Here is a 13,845-nt window from a genome sequence, read left to right on the forward strand (position 1 = left end):
ACCCGTGCTGGGCTGCCCAGCATCCCAGGGAGTAGAGCACGAACGGTTGGCCTCTGCTCCCACAGCCGAAGAGCCAGGGCAAAAAACTGGAGCTGTGCCTCTTCTGCAAAAAGTCAGCTTTGCAACGGTGCCATCCGCTTTGCTGTCGCTCCTCCATTTCCCAACTCAAAGTCCATTACAATGGAACCTCTTTGGCACTCGTGCTCGGCTGCCCAGCATCCCAGGCAGTAGAGCACGAACGGTTGGCCTCTGCTCCCACAGCCGAAGAGCCAGGGCAAAAAACTGGAGCTCTGCATCTTCTGCAGAAAGTCAGCTTTGCAACGGTGCCATCCGCATTGCTGTCGCTCCTCCATTTCCCAACTCAAAGTCCATTACAATGGAACCTCTTTGGCACCCGTGCTCGGCTGCCCAGCATCCCAGGGAGTAGAGCACGAACGGTTGGTCTCTGCTCCCACAGCCGAAGAGCCAGGGCAAAAAACATGAGCTCTGCTTCTTGTGCAGAAAGTCAGCTTTGCAACGGTGCCATCCGCATTGCTGTCGCTCCTCCATTTCCCAACTCAAAGTCCATTACAATGGAACCTCTTTGGCACCCGTGCTGGGCTGCCCAGCATCCCAGGCAGTAGAGCACGAACGGTTGGCCTCTGCTCCCACAGCCGAAGAGCCAGGGCAAAAAACTTGAGCTGTGCCTCTTCTGCAGAAAGTCAGCTTTGCAACGGTGCCATCCGCATTGCTGTCGCTCCTCGATTTCCCAACTCAAAGTCCATTACAATGGAACCTCTTCGGCACCCGTGCTGGGCTGCCCAGCATCCCAGGGAGTAGAGCACGAACGGTTGGCCTCTGCTCCCACAACCGAAGAGCCAGGGCAAAAAACCTGAGCTGTGCCTCTTCTGCAGAAAGTCAGCTTTGCAACGGTGCCATCCGCATTGCTGTCGCTCCTCCATTTCCCAACTCAAAGTCCATTACAATGGAACCTCTTTGGCACCCGTGCTGGGCTGCCCAGCATCCCAGGGAGTAGAGCACGAATGGTTGGCCTCTGCTCCCACAGCCGAAGAACCAGGGCAAAAAACTTGAGCTGTGCCTCTTCTGCAGAAAGTCAGCTTCGCAACGGTGCCATCCGTATTGCTGTCGCTCCTCCATTTCCCAACTCAAAGTCCATTACAATAGAACCTCTTTGGCACCCGTACTCGGCTGCCCAGCATCCCAGGGAGTAGAGCACGAACGGTTGGCCTCTGCTCCCACAGCCGAAGAGCCAGGGCAAAAAACTGGAGCTCTGCCTCTTCTGCAGAAAGTCAGCTTTGCAACTGTGCCATCCGCTTTGCTGTCGCTCCTCGATTTCCCAACTCAAAGTCCATTACAATGGAACCTCTTTGGCACCCGTGCTGGGCTGCCCAGCATCCCAGGCAGTAGAGCACGAACGGTTGGCCTCTGCTCCCACAGACGAAGAGGCAGGGCAAAAAACATGAGCTCTGATTCTTGTGCAGAAAGTCAGCTTTGCAACGGTGTCATCCGCTTTGCTGTCGCTCCTCGATTTCCCAACTCAAAGTCCATTACAATGGAACCTCTTTGGCACCCGTGCTTGGCTGCCCAGCATCCCAGGGAGTAGAGCACGAACGGTTGGTCTCTGCTCCCACAGACGAAGAGGCAGGGCAAAAAACATGAGCTCTGCTTCTTGTGCAGAAAGTCAGCTTTGCAACGGTGCCATCCGCATTGCTGTCGCTCCTCCATTTCCCAACTCAAAGTCCATTACAATGGAACCTCTTTGGCACCCGTGCTCGCCTGCCCAGCATCCCAGGGAGTAGAGCACGAACGGTTGGCCTCTGCTCCCACAGCCGAAGAGCCAGGGCAAAAAACTTGAGCTGTGCCTCTTCTGCAGAAAGTCAGCTTTGCAACGGTGCCATCCGCATTGCTGTCGCTCCTCGATTTCCCAACTCAAAGTCCATTACAATGGAACCTCTTCGGCACCCGTGCTGGGCTGCCCAGCATCCCAGGGAGTAGAGCACGAACGGTTGGCCTCTGCTCCCACAACCGAAGAGCCAGGGCAAAAAACCTGAGCTGCGCCTCTTCTGCAGAAAGTCACCTTTGCAACGGTGCCATCCGCATTGCTGTCGCTCCTCCATTTCCCAACTCAAAGTCCATTACAATGGAACCTCTTTGGCACCCGTGCTCGGCTGCCCAGCATCCCAGGCAGTAGAGCACGAATGGTTGGCCTCTGCTCCCACAGCCGAAGAACCAGGGCAAAAAACTTGAGCTGTGCCTCTTCTGCAGAAAGTCAGCTTCGCAACGGTGCCATCCGTATTGCTGTCGCTCCTCCATTTCCCAACTCAAAGTCCATTACAATAGAACCTCTTTGGCACCCGTACTCGGCTGCCCAGCATCCCAGGGAGTAGAGCACGAACGGTTGCCCTCTGCTCCCACAGCCGAAGAGCCAGGGCAAAAAACTGGAGCTGTGCCTCTTCTGCAGAAAGTCTGCTTTGCAACTGTGCCATCCGCATTGCTGTCGCTCCTCGATTTCCCAACTCAAAGTCCATTAAAATGGAACCTCTTTGGCACCCGTGCTGGGCTGCCCAGCATCCCAGGCAGTAGAGCACGAACGGTTGGCCTCTGCTCCCACAGCCGAAGAGCCAGGGCAAAAAACTGGAGCTGTGCCTCTTCTGCAGAAAGTCAGCTTTGCAACGGTGCCATCCGCATTGCTGTCGCTCCTCCATTTCCCAACTCAAAGTCCATTACAATGGAACCTCTTTGGCACCCGTGCTCGGCTGCCCAGCATCCCAGGGAGTAGAGCACGAACGGTTGGCCTCTGCTCCCACAGACGAAGAGGCAGGGCAAAAAACATGAGCTCTGATTCTTGTGCAGAAAGTCAGCTTTGCAACGGTGTCATCCGCTTTGCTGTCGCTCCTCGATTTCCCAACTCAAAGTCCATTACAATGGAACCTCTTTGGCACCCGTGCTGGGCTGCCCAGAATCTCAGGGAGTAGAGAATGAACGTTTGGCCTCTGCTCCCACAGCCGAAGAGCCAGGGCAAAAAACTGGAGCTGTGCCTCTTCTGCAGAAAGTCAGCTTCGCAACGGTGCCATCCGCATTGCTGTCGCTCCTCTGTTTCCCAACTCAAAGTCCATTACAATGGAACCTCTTTGGCACCCGTGCTCGGCTGCCCAGCATCCCAGGCAGTAGAGCACGAACGGTTGGCCTCTGCTCCCACAGCCGAAGAGCCAGGGCAAAAAACTTGAGTTGTGCCTCTTCTGCAGAAAGTCAGCTTTGCAACGGTGCCATCCGCATTGCTGTCGCTCCTCCATTTCCCAACTAAAAGTCCATTACAATGGAACCTCTTTGGCACCCGTGCTCGGCTGCTCAGCATCCCAGGGAGTAGAGCACGAACGGTTGGCCTCTGCTCCCACAGCCGAAGAGCCAGGGCTTAAAAGTTGAGTTGTGCCTCTTGTGCAGAAAGTCAGCTTTGCAACGGTGCCATCCGCATTGCTGTCGCTCCTCCATTTCCCAACTCAAAGTCCATTCCAATGGAACCTCTTTGGCACCCGTGCTGGGCTGCCCAGCATCCCAGGCAGTAGAGCACGAACGGTTGGCCTGTGCTCCCACAGCCGAAGAGCCAGGGCAAAAAACTGGAGCTGTGCCTCTTCTGCAGAAAGTCAGCTTTGCAACGGTGCCATCCGTATTGCTGTCGCTCCTCCATTTCCCAACTCAAAGTCCATTACAATGGAACCTCTTTGGCACCCGTGCTCGGCTGCCCAGCATCCCAGGGAGTAGAGCACGAACGGTTGGCCTCTGCTCCCACAGACGAAGAGGCAGGGCAAAAAACATGAGCTCTAATTCTTGTGCAGAAAGTCAGCTTTGCAACGGTGTCATCCGCTTTGCTGTCGCTCCTCGATTTCCCAACTCAAAGTCCATTACAATGGAACCTCTTTGGCACCCGTGCTGGGCTGCCCAGCATCTCAGGGAGTAGAGAATGAACGTTTGGCCTCTGCTCCCACAGCCGAAGAGGCAGGGCAAAAAACTGGAGCTGTGCCTCTTCTGCAGAAAGTCAGCTTCGCAACGGTGCCATCCGTATTGCTGTCGCTCCTCCATTTCCCAACTCAAAGTCCATTACAATGGAACCTCTTTGGCACCCGTGCTCGGCTGCCCAGCATCCCAGGGAGTAGAGCACGAACAGTTGGCCTCTGCTCCCACAGCCGAAGAGCCAGGGCAAAAAACTTGAGCTGTGCCTCGTCTGCAGAAAGTCAGCTTTGCAATGGTGCCATCCTCATTGCTGTTGCTCCTCGATTTCCCAACTCAAAGTCCATTACAATGTAACCTCTTTGGCACCCGTGCTGGGCTGCCCAGCATCCCAGGGAGTAGAGCACGAACGGTTGGCCTCTGCTCCCACAGCCGAAGAGCCAGGGCAAAAAACTGGAGCTGTGCCTCTTCTGCAAAAAGTCAGCTTTGCAACGGTGCCATCCGCTTTGCTGTCGCTCCTCCATTTCCCAACTCAAAGTCCATTACAATGGAACCTCTTTGGCACTCGTGCTCGGCTGCCCAGCATCCCAGGCAGTAGAGCACGAACGGTTGGCCTCTGCTCCCACAGCCGAAGAGCCAGGGCAAAAAACTGGAGCTCTGCATCTTCTGCAGAAAGTCAGCTTTGCAACGGTGCCATCCGCATTGCTGTCGCTCCTCCATTTCCCAACTCAAAGTCCATTACAATGGAACCTCTTTGGCACCCGTGCTCGGCTGCCCAGCATCCCAGGGAGTAGAGCACGAACGGTTGGTCTCTGCTCCCACAGCCGAAGAGCCAGGGCAAAAAACATGAGCTCTGCTTCTTGTGCAGAAAGTCAGCTTTGCAACGGTGCCATCCGCATTGCTGTCGCTCCTCCATTTCCCAACTCAAAGTCCATTACAATGGAACCTCTTTGGCACCCGTGCTGGGCTGCCCAGCATCCCAGGGAGTAGAGCACGAACGGTTGGCCTCTGCTCCCACAGCCGAAGAGCCAGGGCAAAAAACTTGAGCTGTGCCTCTTCTGCAGAAAGTCAGCTTTGCAACGGTGCCATCCGCATTGCTGTCGCTCCTCGATTTCCCAACTCAAAGTCCATTACAATGGAACCTCTTCGGCACCCGTGCTGGGCTGCCCAGCATCCCAGGGAGTAGAGCACGAACGGTTGGCCTCTGCTCCCACAACCGAAGAGCCAGGGCAAAAAACCTGAGCTGTGCCTCTTCTGCAGAAAGTCAGCTTTGCAACGGTGCCATCCGCATTGCTGTCGCTCCTCCATTTCCCAACTCAAAGTCCATTACAATGGAACCTCTTTGGCACCCGTGCTGGGCTGCCCAGCATCCCAGGGAGTAGAGCACGAATGGTTGGCCTCTGCTCCCACAGCCGAAGAACCAGGGCAAAAAACTTGAGCTGTGCCTCTTCTGCAGAAAGTCAGCTTCGCAACGGTGCCATCCGTATTGCTGTCGCTCCTCCATTTCCCAACTCAAAGTCCATTACAATAGAACCTCTTTGGCACCCGTACTCGGCTGCCCAGCATCCCAGGGAGTAGAGCACGAACGGTTGGCCTCTGCTCCCACAGCCGAAGAGCCAGGGCAAAAAACTGGAGCTGTGCCTCTTCTGCAGAAAGTCAGCTTTGCAACTGTGCCATCCGCTTTGCTGTCGCTCCTCGATTTCCCAACTCAAAGTCCATTACAATGGAACCTCTTTGGCACCCGTGCTGGGCTGCCCAGCATCCCAGGCAGTAGAGCACGAACGGTTGGCCTCTGCTCCCACAGACGAAGAGGCAGGGCAAAAAACATGAGCTCTGATTCTTGTGCAGAAAGTCAGCTTTGCAACGGTGTCATCCGCTTTGCTGTCGCTCCTCGATTTCCCAACTCAAAGTCCATTACAATGGAACCTCTTTGGCACCCATGCTGGGCTGCCCAGAATCTCAGGGAGTAGAGAATGAACGTTTGGCCTCTGCTCCCACAGCCGAAGAGCCAGGGCAAAAAACTGGAGCTGTGCCTCTTCTGTAGAAAGTCAGCTTCGCAACGGTGCCATCCGCATTGCTGTCGCTCCTCTGTTTCCCAACTCAAAGTCCATTACAATGGAACCTCTTTGGCACCCGTGCTGGGCTGCCCAGCATCCCAGGCAGTAGAGCACGAACGGTTGGCCTCTGCTCCCACAGCCGAAGAGCCAGGGCAAAAAACTTGAGTTGTGCCTCTTCTGCATAAAGTCAGCTTTGCAACGGTGCCATCCGCATTGCTGTCGCTCCTCCATTTCCCAACTAAAAGTCCATTACAATGGAACCTCTTTGGCACCCGTGCTCGGCTGCTCAGCATCCCAGGGAGTAGAGCACGAACGGTTGGCCTCTGCTCCCACAGCCGAAGAGCCAGGGCTTAAAAGTTGAGTTGTGCCTCTTGTGCAGAAAGTCAGCTTTGCAACGGTGCCATCCGCATTGCTGTCGCTCCTCCATTTCCCAACTCAAAGTCCATTCCAATGGAACCTCTTTGGCACCCGTGCTGGGCTGCCCAGCATCCCAGGGAGTAGAGCACGAACGTTTGGCCTCTCCTCCCACAGACGAAGAGGCAGGGCAAAAAACATGAGCTCTGATTCTTGTGCAGAAATTCAGCTTTGCAACGGTGCCATCCGCATTGCTGTCGCTCCTCGATTTCCCAATTCAAAGTCCATTACAATGGAACCTCTTTGGCACCCGTGCTGGGCTGCCCAGCATCCCAGGGAGTAGAGCATGAACGGTTGGCCTCTGCTCCCACAGCCTAAGAGCCAGGGCAAAAATCTTGAGCTGTGCCTCTTCTGCAGAAAGTCAGCTTTGCAACGCTGCCATCCGCATTGCTGTCGCTCCTCCATTTCCCAACTCAAAGTCCATTACAATGGAACCTCTTTGGCACCCGTGCTCGGCTGCCCAGCATCCCAGGGAGTAGAGCACGAACGGTTGGCCTCTGCTCCCACAGACGAAGAGGCAGGGCAAAAAACATGAGCTCTAATTCTTGTGCAGAAAGTCAGCTTTGCAACGGTGTCATCCGCATTGCTGTCGCTCCTCCATTTCCCAACTCAAAGTCCATTACAATGGAACCTCTTTGGCACCCGTGCTGGGCTGCCCAGCATCTCAGGGAGTAGAGAATGAACGTTTGGCCTCTGCTCCCACAGCCGAAGAGGCAGGGCAAAAAACTGGAGCTGTGCCTCTTCTGCAGAAAGTCAGCTTCGCAACGGTGCCATCCGTATTGCTGTCGCTCCTCCATTTCCCAACTCAAAGTCCATTACAATGGAACCTCTTTGGCACCCGTGCTCGGCTGCCCAGCATCCCAGGGAGTAGAGCACGAACAGTTGGCCTCTGCTCCCACAGCCGAAGAGCCAGGGCAAAAAACTTGAGCTGTGCCTCGTCTGCAGAAAGTCAGCTTTGCAATGGTGCCATCCTCATTGCTGTTGCTCCTCGATTTCCCAACTCAAAGTCCATTACAATGTAACCTCTTTGGCACCCGTGCTGGGCTGCCCAGCATCCCAGGGAGTAGAGCACGAACGGTTGGCCTCTGCTCCCACAGCCGAAGAACCAGGGCAAAAAACTGGAGCTGTGCCTCTTCTGCAAAAAGTCAGCTTTGCAACGGTGCCATCCGCATTGCTGTCGCTCCTCCATTTCCCAACTCAAAGTCCATTACAATGGAACCTCTTTGGCACTCGTGCTCGGCTGCCCAGCATCCCAGGGAGTAGAGCACGAACGGTTGGCCTCTGCTCCCACAGCCGAAGAGCCAGGGCAAAAAACTGGAGCTCTGCATCTTCTGCAGAAAGTCAGCTTTGCAACGGTGCCATCCGCATTGCTGTCGCTCCTCCATTTCCCAACTCAAAGTCCATTACAATGGAACCTCTTTGGCACCCGTGCTCGGCTGCCCAGCATCCCAGGGAGTAGAGCACGAACGGTTGGTCTCTGCTCCCACAGCCGAAGAGCCAGGGCAAAAAACATGAGCTCTGCTTCTTGTGCAGAAAGTCAGCTTTGCAACGGTGCCATCCGCATTGCTGTCGCTCCTCCATTTCCCAACTCAAAGTCCATTCCAATGGAACCTCTTTGGCACCCGTGCTGGGCTGCCCAGCATCCCAGGGAGTAGAGCACGAACGGTTGGCCTCTGCTCCCACAGCCGAAGAGCCAGGGCAAAAAACTTGAGCTGTGCCTCTTCTGCAGAAAGTCAGCTTTGCAACGGTGCCATCCGCATTGCTGTCGCTCCTCCATTTCCCAACTCAAAGTCCATTACAATGGAACCTCTTTGGCACCCGTGCTGGGCTGCCCAGCATCCCAGGGAGTAGAGCACGAACGGTTGGCCTCTGCTCCCACAACCGAAGAGCCAGGGCAAAAAACCTGAGCTGTGCCTCTTCTGCAGAAAGTCAGCTTTGCAACGGTGCCATCCGCATTGCTGTCGCTCCTCCATTTCCCAACTCAAAGTCCATTACAATGGAACCTCTTTGGCACCCGTGCTGGGCTGCCCAGCATCCCAGGGAGTAGAGCACGAATGGTTGGCCTCTGCTCCCACAGCCGAAGAACCAGGGCAAAAAACTGGAGCTGTGCCTCTTCTGCAGAAAGTCAGCTTCGCAACGGTGCCATCCGTATTGCTGTCGCTCCTCCATTTCCCAACTCAAAGTCCATTACAATGGAACCTCTTTGGCACCCGTGCTGGGCTGCCCAGCATCCCAGGGAGTAGAGCACGAACGGTTGGCCTCTGCTCCCACAGACGAAGAGGCAGGGCAAAAAACATGAGCTCTAATTCTTGTGCAGAAAGTCAGCTTTGCAACGGTGCCATCCGCATTGCTGTCGCTCCTCGATTTCCCAACTCAAAGTCCATTACAATGGAACCTCTTTGGCACCCGTGCTCGGCTGCCCAGCATCCCAGGGAGTAGAGCACGAACGGTTGGCCTCTGCTCCCACAGACGAAGAGGCAGGGCAAAAAACATGAGCTCTGATTCTTGTGCAGAAAGTCAGCTTTGCAACGGTGCCATCCGCTTTGCTGTCGCTCCTCGATTTCCCAACTCAAAGTCCATTACAATGGAACCTCTTTGGCACCCGTGCTAGGCTGCCCAGCATCTCAGGGAGTAGAGAATGAACGTTTGGCGTCTGCTCCCACAGCCGAAGAGCCAGGGCAAAAAACTTGAGCTGTGCCTCTTCTGCAGAAAGTCAGCTTCGCAACGGTGCCATCCGTATTGCTGTCGCTCCTCCATTTCCCAACTCAAAGTCCATTACAATGGAACCTCTTTGGCACCCGTGCTGGGCTGCCCAGCATCCCAGGGAGTAGAGCACGAACGGTTGGCCTCTGCTCCCACAGCCGAAGAGCCAGGGGAAAAAACTTGAGCTGTGCCTCTTCTGCAGAAAGTCAGCTTTGCAACGGTGCCATTCGCATTGCTGTCGCTCCTCCATTTCCCAACTCAAAGTCCATTACAATGGAACCTCTTTGGCACCCGTGCTTGGCTGCCCAGCATCCCAGGGAGTAGAGCACGAACGGTTGGTCTCTGCTCCCACAGACGAAGAGGCAGGGCAAAAAACATGAGCTCTGCTTCTTGTGCAGAAAGTCAGCTTTGCAACGGTGCCATCCGCATTGCTGTCGCTCCTCCATTTCCCAACTCAAAGTCCATTACAATGGAACCTCTTTGGCACCCGTGCTCGGCTGCCCAGCATCCCAGGGAGTAGAGCACGAACGGTTGGCCTCTGCTCCCACAGCCGAAGAGCCAGGGCAAAAAACTTGAGCTGTGCCTCTTCTGCAGAAAGTCAGCTTTGCAACGGTGCCATCCGCATTGCTGTCGCTCCTCGATTTCCCAACTCAAAGTCCATTACAATGGAACCTCTTCGGCACCCGTGCTGGGCTGCCCAGCATCCCAGGGAGTAGAGCACGAACGGTTGGCCTCTGCTCCCACAACCGAAGAGCCAGGGCAAAAAACTGGAGCTGTGCCTCTTCTGCAGAAAGTCAGCTTTGCAACGGTGCCATCCGCATTGCTGTCGCTCCTCGATTTCCCAACTCAAAGTCCATTACAATGGAACCTCTTTGGCACACGTGCTGGGCTGCCCAGCATCCCAGGGAGTAGAGCACGAATGGTTGGCCTCTGCTCCCACAGCCGTTGAACCAGGGCAAAAAACTGGAGCTGTGCCTCTTCTGCAGAAAGTCAGCTTCGCAACGGTGCCATCCGTATTGCTGTCGCTCCTCCATTTCCCAACTCAAAGTCCATTACAATAGAACCTCTTTGGCACCCGTACTCGGCTGCCCAGCATCCCAGGGAGTAGAGCACGAACGGTTGCCCTCTGCTCCCACAGCCGAAGAGCCAGGGCAAAAAACTGGAGCTGTGCCTCTTCTGCAGAAAGTCAGCTTTGCAACTGTGCCATCCGCTTTGCTGTCGCTCCTCGATTTCCCAACTCAAAGTCCATTAAAATGGAACCTCTTTGGCACCCGTGCTGGGCTGCCCAGCATCCCAGGGAGTAGAGCACGAACGGTTGGCCTCTGCTCCCACAGCCGAAGAGCCAGGGCAAAAAACTGGAGCTGTGCCTCTTCTGCAGAAAGTCAGCTTTGCAACGGTGCCATCCGCATTGCTGTCGCTCCTCCATTTCCCAACTCAAAGTCCATTACAATCGAACCTCTTTGGCACCCGTGCTGGGCTGCCCAGCATCCCAGGGAGTAGAGCACGAACGGTTGGCCTCTGCTCCCACAGACGAAGAGGCAGGGCAAAAAACATGAGCTCTGATTCTTGTGCAGAAAGTCAGCTTTGCAACGGTGTCATCCGCTTTGCTGTCGCTCCTCGATTTCCCAACTCAAAGTCCATTACAATGGAACCTCTTTGGCACCCGTGCTGGGCTGCCCAGAATCTCAGGGAGTAGAGAATGAACGTTTGGCCTCTGCTCCCACAGCCGAAGAGGCAGGGCAAAAAACTGGAGCTGTGCCTCTTCTGCAGAAAGTCAGCTTCGCAACGGTGCCATCCGTATTGCTGTCGCTCCTCCATTTCCCAACTCAAAGTCCATTACAATGGAACCTCTTTGGCACCCGTGCTCGGCTGCCCAGCATCCCAGGGAGTAGAGCACGAACAGTTGGCCTCTGCTCCCACAGCCGAAGAGCCAGGGCAAAAAACTTTAGCTGTGCCTCTTCTGCAGAAAGTCAGCTTTGCAACGGTGCCATCCTCATTGCTGTTGCTCCTCGATTTCCCAACTCAAAGTCCATTACAATGTAACCTCTTTGGCACCCGCATTGGGCTGCCCAGCATCCCAGGGAGTAGAGCACGAACGGTTGGCCTCTGCTCCCACAGCCGAAGAACCAGGGTAAAAAACTGGAGCTGTGCCTCTTCTGCAAAAAGTCAGCTTTGCAACGGTGCCATCCGCATTGCTGTCGCTCCTCCATTTCCCAACTCAAAGTCCATTACAATGGAACCTCTTTGGCACTCGTGCTCGGCTGCCCAGCATCCCAGGGAGTAGAGCACGAACGGTTGGCCTCTGCTCCCACAGCCGAAGAGCCAGGGCAAAAAACTGGAGCTCTGCATCTTCTGCAGAAAGTCAGCTTTGCAACGGTGCCATCCGCATTGCTGTCGCTCCTCCATTTCCCAACTCAAAGTCCATTACAATGGAACCTCTTTGGCACCCGTGCTGGGCTGCCCAGCATCCCAGGGAGTAGAGCACGAACGGTTGGCCTCTGCTCCCACAGCCGAAGAGGCAGGGCAAAAAACATGAGCTCTGCTTCTTGTGCAGAAAGTCAGCTTTGCAACGGTGCCATCCGCATTGCTGTCGCTCCTCCATTTCCCAACTCAAAGTCCATTACAATGGAACCTCTTTGGCACCCGTGCTGGGCTGCCCAGCATCCCAGGGAGTAGAGCACGAACGGTTGGCCTCTGCTCCCACAGCCGAAGAGCCAGGGCAAAAAACTGGAGCTGTGCCTCTTCTGCAGAAAGTCAGGTTTGCAACGGTGCCATCCGCATTGCTGTCGCTCCTCGATTTCCCAACTCAAAGTCCATTACAATGGAACCTCTTTGGCACCCGTGCTGGGCTGCCCAGCATCCCAGGGAGTAGAGCACGAACGGTTGGCCTCTGCTCCCACAACCGAAGAGCCAGGGCAAAAAACCTGAGCTGTGCCTCTTTTGCAGAAAGTCAGCTTTGCAACGGTGTCATCCGCTTTGCTGTCGCTCCTCCATTTCCCAACTCAAAGTCCATTACAATGGAACCTCTTTGGCACCCGTACTCGACTGCCTAGCATCCCAGGGAGTAGAGCACGAACGGTTGGCCTCTGCTCCCACAGCCGAAGAGCCAGGGCAAAAAACCTGAGCTGTGCCTCTTCTGCAGAAAGTCAGCTTTGCAACGGTGCCATCCGCATTGCTGTCGCTCCTCCATTTCCCAACTCAAAGTCCATTAAAATGGAACCTCTTTGGCACCCGTGCTCGGCTGCCCAGCATCCCAGGGAGTAGAGCACGAACGGTTGGTCTCTGCTCCCACAGCCGAAGAGCCAGGGCAAAAAACATGAGCTCTTCTTCTTGTGCAGAAAGTCAGCTTTGCAACGGTGCCATCCGCATTGCTGTCGCTCCTCCATTTCCCAACTCAAAGTCCATTACAATGGAACCTCTTTGGCACCCGTGCTGGGCTGCCCAGCATCCCAGGGAGTAGAGCACGAACGGTTGGCCTCTGCTCCCACAGCCGAAGAGCCAGGGCAAAAAACTTGAGCTGTGCCTCTTCTGCAGAAAGTCAGCTTTGCAACGGTGCAATCCGCATTGCTGTGGCTCCTCCATTTCCCAACTCAAAGTCCATTACAATGGAACCTCTTTGGCACCCGTGCTCGGCTGCCCAGCATCCCAGGGAGTAGAGCACGAACGGTTGGCCTGTGCTCCCACAACCGAAGAGCCAGGGCAAAAAACATGAGCTGTGCCTCTTCTGCAGAAAGTCAGCTTTGCAACGGTGCCATCCGCATTGCTGTCGCTCCTCCATTTCCCAACTCAAAGTCCATTACAATGGAACCTCTTTGGCACCCGTGCTGGGCTGCCCAGCATCCCAGGGAGTAGAGCACGAATGGTTGGCCTCTGCTCCCACAGCCGAAGAACCAGGGCAAAAAACTGGAGCTGTGCCTCTTCTGCAGAAAGTCAGCTTCGCAACGGTGCCATCCGTATTGCTGTCGCTCCTCCATTTCCCAACTCAAAGTCCATTACAATGGAACCTCTTTGGCACCCGTACTCGGCTGCCCAGCATCCCAGGGAGTAGAGCACGAACGGTTGGCCTCTGCTCCCACAGTCGAAGAGCCAGGGCAAAAAACTGCAGCTGTGCCTCTTCTGCAGAAAGTCAGCTTTGCAACTGTGCCATCCGTTTTGCTGTCGCTCCTCGATTTCCCAATTCAAAGTCCATTAAAATGGAACCTCTTTGGCACCCGTGCTGGGCTGCCCAGCATCCCAGGGAGTAGAGCACGAACGGTTGGCCTCTGCTCCCACAGCCGAAGAGCCAGGGCAAAAAACTTGAGCTGTGCCTCTTCTGCAGAAAGTCAGCTTTGCAACGGTGCCATCCGCATTGCTGTCGCTCCTCCATTTCCCAACTCAAAGTCCATTACAATGGAACCTCTTTGGCACCCGTGCTGGGCTGCCCAGCATCCCAGGGAGTAGAGCACGAACGTTTGGCCTCTGCTCCCACAGCCGAAGAGCCAGGGCAAAAAGCTTGAGCTGTGCGTCTTCTGCAGAAAGTCAGCTTTGCAACGGTGCCATCCGCATTGCTGTCGCTCCTCCATTTCCCAACTCAAAGTCCATTACAATGGAACCTCTTTGGCACCCGTGCTCGGCTGCCCAGCATCCCAGGCAGTAGAGCACGAACGGTTGGCCTCTGCTCCCAAAGACGAAGAGGCAGGGCAAAAAACTGGAGCTCTGCCTCTTCTGCAGAAAGTCAGCTTTGCAA

This window comes from Psittacula echo (assembly GCF_963264785.1).
Source record: "Psittacula echo genome assembly, chromosome: 26".
NCBI lineage: Eukaryota > Metazoa > Chordata > Aves > Psittaciformes > Psittacidae > Psittacula > Psittacula echo.